Source organism: Lycorma delicatula, chromosome 10, assembly GCF_047948215.1.
Source record: "Lycorma delicatula isolate Av1 chromosome 10, ASM4794821v1, whole genome shotgun sequence".
NCBI lineage: Eukaryota > Metazoa > Arthropoda > Insecta > Hemiptera > Fulgoridae > Lycorma > Lycorma delicatula.
Window position 1 is genome coordinate 45105638 of NC_134464.1, and position 13021 is coordinate 45118658.

General features: G+C 28.7%; 1 protein-coding gene across 1 annotated transcript in view; it reads left to right on the top strand.

Moving 5' to 3' along the window:
• Window positions 1–3469: 3469 nt before the first annotated feature.
• The window catches only part of LOC142330848 (uncharacterized), a 224095-nt gene continuing 214543 nt past the window's right edge, over window positions 3470–13021 (top strand). The window contains exon 1 of the mRNA XM_075376314.1: window positions 3470–3518. The gene's annotated coding sequence lies outside the window, so the exon portion shown is untranslated. The remainder of the gene's footprint in view (window positions 3519–13021) is intronic.

Sequence of the window (13021 nt, forward strand, 5' to 3'; positions counted from 1 at the left end):
TGACAGAAATACAATAAATTATTTGAATGATTATTTCAAAGTTGGCAGAAAAATAACTTTCGATCAACAATGCACTTTTAAATCATTCTGTAAGGTACATTAAGCAAATTGGCTACTGTGAACTATGTTGTTGTTAGCAAAGGTTTTCTGTGAGTTTTTCTTTGAATGTGATCAGTTTGCCGTTGAAGTAATTCCGTACTGATTTACAACATAGGAATTCGCTGATTTGGTATTCATTTTGGATGTGTGTAATGGTATTATTACAGCTGCTGCAACAAAATATGAAATACGTTTTCCGAATCACAGGAGTCAGATCCCAAAACAATTAGTGTGACTCATTGCAATCCTCGAGAAGTTCACTACCTACTGTTCTTACCAGGTACATTATGACATTATTATCGATGCAGTACAGATGTCAATACACGATGTCTTTGTAAGATGTCGTGATTGGGAGTTTTGCATTCGATGATTTGGAAGACACCTAAGCAAAACAAGTTTTATCTTTATCATAAACAGCCAGTTCAACATCTACACCCAGGAGATGGTCCGATTCGTTTGGAGTGCTGCAACTGGTGAAATACAAATCGTCAACTCTACAAGTATGTTTTGTTTACAGACTAGACAAATTTCACTTGAGATGGTGCGATCAACTTACACAATGAGCATATATGGGCAGAACTAGAAACAGTGGAAGGCAATTTTCAACACCGATTTAGCATCAGTGTATGGTGCAGCCTTCTTATTACCTGGCCACTTAAATGCAAGGTCTACATGCACTCTTTTCAGGAAGAATTGGGACAACTGCTGGGAGATATTCTAAGAGTGCTGAGACAAAAAGTATACTGTCTGCATGATGGCACTGACAGTATACTTTTCTTGTGCTGTTTCCATTCACTTAAATCAGAATCCCTGAGAAGTGGATTGCTTGTGCAGGTCTACATTCTGGGTCACCAAGATTGCATGATCTAACACCTTTAAATTTTTGCATCTGGGGTAGATGAAAGTTATTGTGTACAAAACAAAAATACATTCTTGTGACGAATTAATTTTTCGCATTATGAATGCGGCTGAGCAATTTAAAGATACTCTGAAGAACTAAAAAGAGCAACAAAAGTAGTACAGAAGTGTGCCAAGAAATGTGTTAAAAATTGTGGGTTCATTTTTGAATATTTATTATAAACTGATATATATTATGCACTTTGGTCTAGTGTGCTGTTTTTAAATAAAATTCAGATTTTTCTAACTTTTTTTATTTTATTCAACTTATTTTACACCTTTTTTTTTCAGAATTAAATATTCTACAAATATTGTTTAAACGTCTTATGTGTTTATTACCCATTTAACAAAGTTATTTTACATCAGACATAAAAAACAGGGTTTTTTCTCCAATTTATTAGTTTTGAGAGGATCTGGGTTCTAGTACTGGTCAGGTGTGGCATTTTTTCATGCCAAAAAATTACTATTTGATCTCATCCTCTGAAGTTATACCAAACAACGGTCCTGAAGGCTAAAAATATAAATTTAGCTGTTATCCATGATATTCAAAAATACAAAAATAAAACGTTATACAAAAATAATAGTTTGTGAATGATCCTTTGATTCTCTCCAAACCATAGGAATTTTAAATGTCATGTGATGATATCCATTCATCAAATCGGTCAACAGCATTTCATATAAATTGCAGCAAATATGAGGAGCTGAAAACCCATCCTGATCAGCTACTTTACATCCAAAATATAATTCATATTATTTTTTTATCAGTGGTGTTATATTTATGCTCTGAGACTTACCTTACCAAAATGTAGCAGAAACTGTCTGGATGGTTAATGAAACTGCTTGGCATTTTTATTAAAAGGTTGACTGCAATATACTCACAAAGACGTTAAAAAACTTTATACAAATATTAAATGTAGTATATATATATATATATATATATATATTGACTTTACAGGGATAAATAAAATCATAAATCAGTAAGAAAAGTAGCTGTGCCACGAAATATCACAAAGAGAGCTTACACTTAATTGATTTAGTTGAGAATTAGACAGCGTGATACATTGTTTATTGTAAACAGTATTACTTCCAGCACAGAGTCAAAATTCATATATTCAAAAAAGTCTTAATTCATATAAAACAATATTCATATATTCACCATAGTGTGTGACTAATGGGCGACATAATTACATTTAGACAAAAATATGACATGAATCATATGTGTGTCATTTGTAATTGTTTTAATTACTATGTAAATAATACTTATTTTAATGGCTATTTATTAACTCAAATTATAGTTTATTTTGCAACTTCTGCAATAAATGAAATAAATAAATACTATATTGTACTTGCATTGTTCGTGCTGGAAAATAAGAAGTTATTTTCTAACATGAAGGGTAATTACAAAAAAATCTGAAATTTATAGGATCTTAAATTTAAAATTCTGGGTCTTTTCCTTTGTCCATTACCTGATAAATTTATAAAACCTTCAATATTCACAGTTCATCTAATTACCGTGTTTATGGGAATTAGAAAATGGAAATTTGGGATGAAGTCACATTTGGAAAATTTGGAATCTGTGTCCAAACATACGTAAGATTCAGAAAATATTGACAGTGTAACAAAATCATTGACCAGTATAATGTGCAATCTTCAGTTTAGCTAAATTTGTAAGGCAGTGGAAGAAAACTGTCTTTATTTGTTATTTAAAATTGCCATGGCATGATTATTATTTTTAAGAATATATATACAACATTCTGGAATGATTTATACTAAATTTCATTTTGTTTCTAATCTTGATTATTCATCTAAAATACCTCTGGAGATAGCAAATGCCAATATTATACCAGTATATTTGCAGGATGACCTCCACTTTTAAACTTGTGTGTGTATTATCAAACGAAAGATCTTTGCCGTTACATACTTAAATAGATATGACTATTGGACTATATGTGTAAATAAATAACAAATAAAAGAGAAAGAGTGAGTGTATGAGAGGGGGGGGGGCTAGTCATGAGTAGGGGGAGATATTTACTCTTAGAAGGTGGGTACTTAACTAGTTCACATGACTTTTTTTCAGTCTGGTTAAAGTAAACTAAGGATATCAAAGAACTAAGAGTTTAGTAAAGGTAGAAGGGGTATTTCAGACCGGGCTCGTTATCAGTATCAAAATAAGAAGTGGGGGGTTACTGTAAAAGTAGCTAGCTATGTTCAGTGTACCGCACGGTGGGGAAGCTATACTACGTCAGTTCGTTACTGAAGACCTTCGTGTTGGTGTCTCGGGTTATTTACATCTGTTGTAAATTGTGATAAATAAATTCGTTCCTTGTTATAATATATATATATATTTTTTTTTATATAAAAAAAGAAAAAAACAAAGTTTTTGTTTCATCTTAAGTGTATTTTTAATTATATTTTTTTTACATATTTTGCGTTTCGTTTTTTTTTTTTAATTTTATTTTTATATGTAATGTGTTTTTAATTTCCAAACGGATATAATTCTGCTTGGGATAATTAATTAAACAGTAAGTATAAAAAAAGAAAGGTTTTTTTATATAAGATTAGTTTAATTCTTTTGTAAAAATAAAAGACTTATATTTTTAAACAAACGGTTTTTTCATTTATCTGTATATAAATATACTTAATAATACATTTTATATAAAAACATGTTTTTACGAAAAATATGTAATATTTATAAAACATAATTTGTAGTAATTAAAACTGTGTAGTTTTTTGTTTTAAAAATTAAAAAAGTAATTTTTTGCTGAATTAACCGATTACATACATATTAATAAATATTTTTTGTTATTTGAAAATTAGACTTTGTTTAATGAGTTTTTTTTAAATTTTTATCAGTTTTTTTTTTAACGAATAAAGAGTAATTAACTGATTTAATAAAAAAAAAAAAAAAATACATTGTAAGAGAATGACATTCGGAGATATACCTTCACTGGTGTATGACCGGACTGAGGAGTATTTTTATAAGAATTTCATTCAATGAAAATGATATATTATTACAATCTTCTTACCATTAATCCTTCGATATATATTTATTAATAGAGAGAGATTTTAATGTCTGTTGTTTTATTGAAGATGAAAGTTGTATGTACTTTGTAGATAATTTGAGTATTACTTTAATTTAAAATATATATCTGATAATATTTTCACCAAACAAACGTAAAAATAATAAATTCCTGTTTGTTTTTTTATTAATTTTGTTGTTTGTTAATTTTATAGTTCTTTGATAGAAATAATTTTATTTTATTATGTATTTTTCAATGAATAACATTTTTTTAAATGAATTTTACAATTTTAATTACAGTAGAAGTAAATACAGTATTTCGAACATAAACTGTATTATTAATAAGGCATAAATTTAATATCTGAATTCTAAATATGATTTGAGTAAGCCGATTCTAAAAATAGAGTATAGTATTTTTCGGGAGAAGGATTTTTATATCCATTTTATGAGTAGAATAAAATAAAATAATAAAAAAGAAGTGTTACCATTTATTTAAAACTTAAAAAAATAATGCTTTTTCAATTAATCTTTGATTTTCAAATTTTGGAGTCGGTTCCAAATTAAAAAGTACACCCAGTTTATTAACTCTTGATTAAAAACAAAATAAGTTGTATAAGTTATAAGTTGTATTTTTAAATTTATTTAATTTTAGAGTTTTAATTCAAATAAATATGTCGGTCTTCGTGGCGCGAGTGGTAGCGTGTCTCGGCCTTTCATCCGGAAATCCCGGGTTCGAACCCCGGTCAGGCATGACATTTTGACACACGCTACAGATCATTCATCTCATCCTCTGAAGCAATACCTAACGGTGGTCCCGGAGGTTAAACGCAAAAAAGAATTCAAATAAATGTATACATTGGTTTATGTTATTAAAAGGCGTTCGGGAACAAAAGGTAAAAAAAATTTACTAATTGATAAAAATATCAAAAAAAGAAGAAGGAATTATGTACAGAGCCTATTACAAACCTTAGGCTTTTTATAATAAAACAGGCTTTTTAATATCAAAATAACATTATGCTTACTTTATATCATTACATTATGATAATCCATTATAAACAAGTTTTAAATCTGTTAAAAGTATAAAAAACACGACCACCTAAAAAAAGTAGAGTTCGCCACCTAGCGGTCGAAATCGGAAACTTTTGGATACGGTTTTAGAAATTCGCATTCGTTTTTAAAGAGTGCATTCTGAGCGCGTTAGACGTGGACTATTACTAATATAAGATAAGAGCATGCGGGTGATAAATTCGTATATAGTGTAATTATCTTTTTAAATTTACTCATATTTAAGCATATATATATATATGGATTCCAACGTGGGGTCATGCATCTAAATCGGTTCAGCCGTTTAGCTGCTATCGTGAAACATACATACGTACACCCTAAATTCATGATAAATATTTTTGGGCAGTTATGTAAGTAGTGATTATGTCAAATAAAACAAGATTCATAACTGGTGCTATTCTTGTAAATATTTATATACCCTACTATTTAAAAAAATACAAAATAAACATAACTAATTGGTATTATTTATTCTAAGTTTAAAAAACTTTTCTTTAATTTTTGCTCTGAAATATTCTACATTAGGATGGATGGATATCATTACGTTTTGACATGCGTCACCCTATACTCCTGGGTGACGCATGAAATGATCCAACATTTGGCTTAAAAAATATTTATTTGAATCTCAATACAGAAAAGTAAAATATAACGTGTTTATTATATACCTGAAGATTACGTTCTAAAACAACATTAGTTATGTGCGGTCTGGCTCCGTCCTGCATGAATCACCTGTTTTCTAATTGAAACCCTTTTGCAAGAAGCTGAGGAACAAAATTATTTCGCAGAATGTTTAGATAACGTTCACTGTTGATAAAAGAACGGCACTATTACCCCGTGACTTGAGATAGCGGTCCGTACCGTAATTCTTGGAGCGTGATGCACCTGTGGATTTTCGGAAGTTCAAAAACGTAAATTTTGTTTAAGAAAATTTGTCTAGATGAAAATTTGCCCGAAATCGTCTTTATGTAAACACCACACTTTTCGTTTCATTAAAACACAAGACAGCCTTTATGCGCTGTTCAACAGTCACTTTTCCTTTGTCAAACGTCTTCGAACTATAGTGTACTCAGAAAGAGAAGAAACTAAAATTGATGAACTGCTGTCACTTTTACCAAAATAAAAAATTAATAATTATTAGCGTAAACAATTATTACCAAAACAAATGTTGGATCGTTTTGTGCGCCACTCTGTAAAATAACGTATTTTTAGTCTGTGTAGTCTTTTTTTTAAAGTTTATTTATTTATTTATAATATTAAAGGTTTATACGTCCATATGAACAAAAGACAGTTCACAGGAAACTGTAAAGCGAAAAACCTATTTAATGTTAAAAATAAAAAAAAATCCCTTTCGACACGCCGGAAGGCGGAGGTAGATTTCACCGGTGCTAAGTAGGGGATAAAAAGGATTTGTACCTTAAAGTTAAGAAAAACTTCAAATTTACTCAGTACAATAATGATTGAATGTGAAAAAAAGATTTCACATGTTTAGCATACAAATCCCATCTTACAATTCCAGCACCATTTTAGTCATCCCTTGCCGTACGGGTTGGTCATATCAAAAATTGTTTCAGACAAAGGTTTTAGATAATGTTTAGAGGACTAACGACCACTTTAAACCGATTCGATACTGTGCCTATTAAGGGAGATATGATTTTTTGTCTTCAAAACCCCATCTTTTCCACTCCCTCGGCCAATGGTTGGTGATGTCAAAAAACCTTGCGTACATATGTTTTAGGCCCTTTTCCAAAAAAAATAGTAGGAATTTTAAACGAATTTGATGTTTTACTTAATAAGAAAGTTATAGCGATATTTTGTTTTTTTCGAAAAAGCCCCCATTTCCACCCCCATGGTCCGATTTTGCCCATTAACGAACTCAACCGAGATTTTGAGTCGTTATATTTTATGTATCAGTTTGAAAGTGATTGGCGCGAAATTACGGCAGTTATCGTGTCCACAAAAAAGTGAAAAGTATATATATATAAACTTTTGAGCTGTTGGTGGTTTTGAGTGGGGCATGTGAAACGCGAAGATATGCAGAAATTTTCCGAAGTCGAATCATGGTGCCCATTACAAAAAAAGCTACCTATTGTAGCTTTTTTATGAAACTACCTAAAAAGACGTAACACACATTTTTAAAGAATTGACGTAAATAGAATACTGACGAGTATGAAGTAAGGCTTATGTAGAAAATGAGAATATTATTATTTTAATGTAATTAAATTTTTTTTTTAAGTTTCACATGAAAAAGAATCAGAATAGCATGATATGCTATTATATATTATTACGATATTACGATTCAGTACTGAGCAGCATATTGACGTTTAAAATAAAAGAAAATTTTTTACCTAAATAATTCAATTTTTCAAAGTTAAAAAGATCCGTCAGTTATCTTTGACAAGTTGTTATATAAAAAAAAAAAATTATTTAAGAAATTTCGTTGAAATATGTAGCTTAAAAATTTTTTAAGTAATAAAATAAATCTTCAACTTTGAAAAAAAAATTGCCAAAAAAGATATTTCTGACAAACATTACTCTTTAATATAGGATAATTAAAGAGCGTGCGGGTGACAATTTTTTGTATAGGATTTGTATGTAGTATAACTTTTTGCAAATTTATTAAGTTATATGTATATAGCCGTTGACACTTTTAGTAACGTAAGGATTTCATCGAGAGGTCATACATTTATATCGGTTCAGCCGTTGAGCTGCTACGGTGAAACAACATACATACATACACAATAAATACATTATATTCTTTTCTGAGCAGCCGTGTAATAAATTGAGTATAAACCACAGTATTTTTTCGAAGAAAATTAAAAATATTCTAATTTTTTAAAGGTTAAGTTTATTGTACTAAAAACAGTTTTTTTAATTTTTACAAATTCATAAGTCTGTTATTAATAAAAATTAATTATTTTTTGTTTTTCATAGACTTTATTAAATGAATTTTCTCAAAATAAAATTTTCTACACGTTTTGATAATAAAATTTACGCATTTATTAGTCATTTAACAAAGTTATTGTACTTCAAATTAAAAAAAAATGTTTTTGTCTCCGAATTTTTCTGTTTTATGTCGGATATCATGAAAACTACGGGAAATAAAGTTCCGGCACCTGTTTTTTTCGATTTATCAGATTAACAAACATAAAAAACCGCCGAGTTTATTTCTAATATACTGAAATTTCACCGGGAGAACTGAGATCCGGGTGAAACATTTGGCTAGCTGTTAACTCAATAACAAATCGTTTTCGGACATATTTTTGTATGAACCTTTTTCCTTATTTCAAACCCTAGAAAATGAGTTTCAAGATTATTTTCCTTTCTTTTTGAATTACCTGCGCGCGCGCACACACACACACACATATATATATATATGTGACAATCCCGTAACGATAACGATTGCAAACGCTGGGTCATACATCTAAATCGGTTCAGCCGTTGACCTGCTTCGGTGAAACAAATATACATACATATATCCTAAATACATTACAATCATTTTTGGGTTGTCTTCTAAAAATATTCAGTTTTTTTTTGAATTTAGACTATTTGAAGTCAACACCGAATTAACAGATATTTATTTTTAATTTAATATCGACTTGAAAAATTAAAAATTTAAAGAAGAATATTATTTTATTTAAATTCTTTGAAGTTAGTTTTAAAATTATTTTTTATAAAAATTATTTTTTTAATAAATGTATGATAAAAAAAATCATTTAAAAATTTCACTTATTGAGTTAGCATAAAATTTATTTATTATAATCCAGTAATCCGTTAATTTTGGCGCACCATAACGCTTTATCAAAAATTGGATAATGCATTTTGTCCTGTACAGCTCATTCGCTTCGATTTCAACGTACCACTATTGTACTATATTTAGTACATATTTTATATATAAAAAAATAAATGTCTTGTAAAAAAATAACTTTTCAAAAATATTGTTTTAAAATGTTACTGGATATTGAATTACTATACTTAATAACAGGCAAAAAACGGAGTTATTTTTTATCTGTGATCTTTAATTTCAATAGGTTTTCTTATAATAAATTACAAATCACATAATTTGTGCAGAAAAAAACTTTTAATATTCTACAAAAATTAGCATTATGTAATGGTTTATAAAATATAACATATCAAAGAAAAGAATATTTTTTCATGAAAAATTAATTCATTAATTTTGTAGATGTCTAACATCTCTAGAATCCCCCTCTAGAAATTTGACCCCAACATTTTACCAACAATTGCCCCATACAAACAAGTCTTTGTACAAAATTTCATCAAAATCGATATATCCAGTTAAAAGTTATTAGCTTCAAATATATACATACACACGTACATACATAAGTACTTAGGAACATTACTTCCCATTTTTTTTGGGGGTCCCTGGGTCATGAAACGTCGAGAAATGAATAAACCCTTACCCCCTCGTTTTTTGACTGATTGTCAAACTTTCCTTCTTGCAGCATAGCTATAGAAACCCACTGGGTTGGTATAGTAGTTAACTCGTCGTCGCAAATCAGTTAGAGTTGTAAGGTTCAACACCTAGTAAAGGCAGTTACTTTTATACTGATAGATCGTATTCTTTGGTGGTTAGGTTTCAATTAACCACACATCTCAAGAATGGTCGACCTGAGACTGTACAAGACTACACTTCAATTACTTTCATACAAATCATATTCCTTCATCCTTTAAAGTAATAACATACGTTGGTTCCGGAGGCTAAACTGAAAGAGAGAGAGAGAGAGAGAGGAGCATAACTCTAGAGATACGATATGTGGAATGTAAAAACAACGACAAATAGTTTAACTACAAAAATAAAAAAAATTGGACAAATAGTCCAAATTCACAGAAATATGATATAATATAATTTATTTAAGCATCTTATTTGTTAATTTTTTTCTAAAAAGTCAAATAAAATTAACCAATTTATAATTTTTAAAAACTTCTCTACTTATCCAAGTTAACCCTAAACTGGGGATTTTTTGCAACGTCTTATCACAGAAAATGATTTTTTATGATTTCTTTTAAAATTAAAATATATATTATATTTGCCTTAAAATAAAGCAAATGTGCTAGTTTAAATAAAGGTTTAATGAGGTTAAAATTTCTGAAAAATATATTTATGAATAAAAACTAAAACATTAAATAAATATATATTGTTGTTCCAGCCTTCCACTGATTTGATGGAGTGGATTTTCGGGTTTCTAATGTAATACTAATCTGCTGTATAAATCTCTGATAAATAACCAAAACATTGACGTATTTTTATTAAAATATTTTTAATAAATTTATTCCTATTAACATCTTTTGTTATATATATTATTTTAAATGAAATTTATACTAAAACAAATAAATTAGGTCAAGGTAACCCTCTACATGATTCCTATGGCTTGAATTCAAGATAAAAAAATATTAACGTCCGTTATTTATACGTTTATATTTATTAATTTATAAAAAAGAATCCTTAACTTCATGCGAATATCTAAAAACTAATTTCTACATTTTGTGAAATTCGATCTTGAAAGGGGTGAAGAAAAGTATAAAAAAAATTTGAACAATGACTGAAAATTTTCTCCATTTCCGACTATACTAAATGAGATGATTTGGGTTTGCAAATACTTTAAATATCAAAAATTCACTTTTGGTTATTTTTTTTAATTTCAGTATTTAAGGGCCGCGACGGTGAACGATGCGCGGCTCAGCCAATACAGGCACTGCTACTGTTTCTGTACTGTAGTCGTGTGCAATATGACTAGCTGCACCTGCCCAAGTTACTTGATTAAAAAACAAAAAAATTCTGGAGTAGAGAAATGAAAATAACCATATAGAGCAGGATATAAAGCCGCGACGAGGATCCTAATATATATACAATCATAAAATCATTGAAAGAAACAAAACACGAAATAACTTATTTAAAATGTTCAGATTATTTTGTGAACTATTTGACATTTAAATTTGATAAAATGTCAATCTTTTTTCTCCCTTTCACTTGTTCATTATAAATACTGCATATCTAATAAAGCATTTTATTAAATTAATATTACATAGTGAGTTAGTGATCGCCTGCACAATGTGATACATGTATAAATTTAATGATATATATTTTCAATGAAAAAATAATAGACGGAATGGAAATATAATTAATTTACTACAAACGTAATAAAATAAAAAATGTATCAAATTAAAATTTCTAGAACGTAATAATAATAAATTATCAACAGATGTTTAGGTGTGGTAAATTGACGTTATTTTTTCTTATTTATATACTAATGACATTAAATAATAAACAAAAGCCCACAAAAAATTACGAACCATTTCGATGCTTTATCTTAAATAGATATCAGATTATTTAAAATATTCTCTGTAAAATTTTAACGACTTAAAGACATGTAAGCCTTTTTTTCTATTCATATAAGCTATAATGTGTAGTATATAGTAATTAGTATAATTAAATTTAAAATTTTAATAATAAATTTTATATATATATTTTTTTAAAGAAATATGGCCTTCATTTTTTGTTGTTGTTGCCCTAATTATTATTATTAAACAATAATTTATTATTTATATAGTATTCTAATATATGTAATTTGATTTTAATTACTATTATTATTTTTTTTAAATATTAGTTTTGTTTTACCAAAGTAAAACAATCTTTTTACACCAGATTAATTAAAACGTGTGTCAATAGCTATAAAGATTAATATCTTGTAAATCAATAAGAATATTAATTCAAATATAATATTACTATATTTTTAAATTTAATAGCCCTTCATTACATTTTTTTTTTTTTTTATAAAGAAAAATCTGTTATCTTTTTAATCAGAAAACCTTATTCCCTTAATTGTTATGTTAAATAGAAGAAACTAAAAAAAAGAACAATTCCACTGAAAAATGAACAACCAATAAAGAGACCTAACCATGTCTAGCTAATAGGCCAGACATGGTTCTACACATCAGAGAAAAAACTTCTCTTCTCATTGATGTCACTCACCCATCAGATCACAATATTAATAAGGGTGAAACAGATAAAATAACCAAATACAACCTTTTGGCAATAGAATATAAAGAAATTTAAGGACTGAACTCAATAGAAGTTATTCCCGTTTGATAACATCAAACGGATTAATTAACAAAAATTTAAAGAAGTATGTAGAAAAGGTTGGCCTGGATCCTAAAGTCATAATTCTAAAAGCTCAAAATCTGTAATTTTGAAGACGTGCAGGATTCTACGTACTGTGTTAAATGCACCACAGCATTGAATGAGGTATGCCCCAATGGCCCCTCATACTGAAATTCCGGATGTGAATCTCCGAGACAAAAAACAAATGATGATAATAAAAAGCAACAATAATCAAAAAATTGATACATAACATAATCAGAACAGTAAACAATCATAATATTGCACATCAAATAGTCATAAATGTCAATAATAATAATAAAGCTTACATAAAAGACATAGTTTAAAATAATCGTCAGGATTTACTTATAGGTAGATAAATAGAAAACCAGAATTCAGATTTATTAACAAAAGATATAGCATTCAAGCTAGTCTTAACACTTTTAACTATTAGTCATGTATTAACAAACAATAGTACACTAGATAAGACAAGCATAAAGATCTTTCACTGCAAATACCTTTGTTGTTAACAAATAAAACTACCCTAACAGTTTATGAATGAAATTTAGTACATTATCCCCTTCCATTTATTGCTTTACAGTAACTCACCGAATAATTTTTCGTGTACTTGGCGTCACCTCAGTTGAATTGAACTTGCACCCGCACTTTAAATTCGTTCCTTCACTGTCCTCGCAGAATGCTGACAGACTCTTGTCTCGCAGACTCCCATCGCAAAACTCACATCTCTCAGCCTCTCCTCGCGGAACTGATATCGTAACATCTCATTGGACTGGTTCGCAGAACTCCTCTTTAACTGGTCTTCCCGGGGT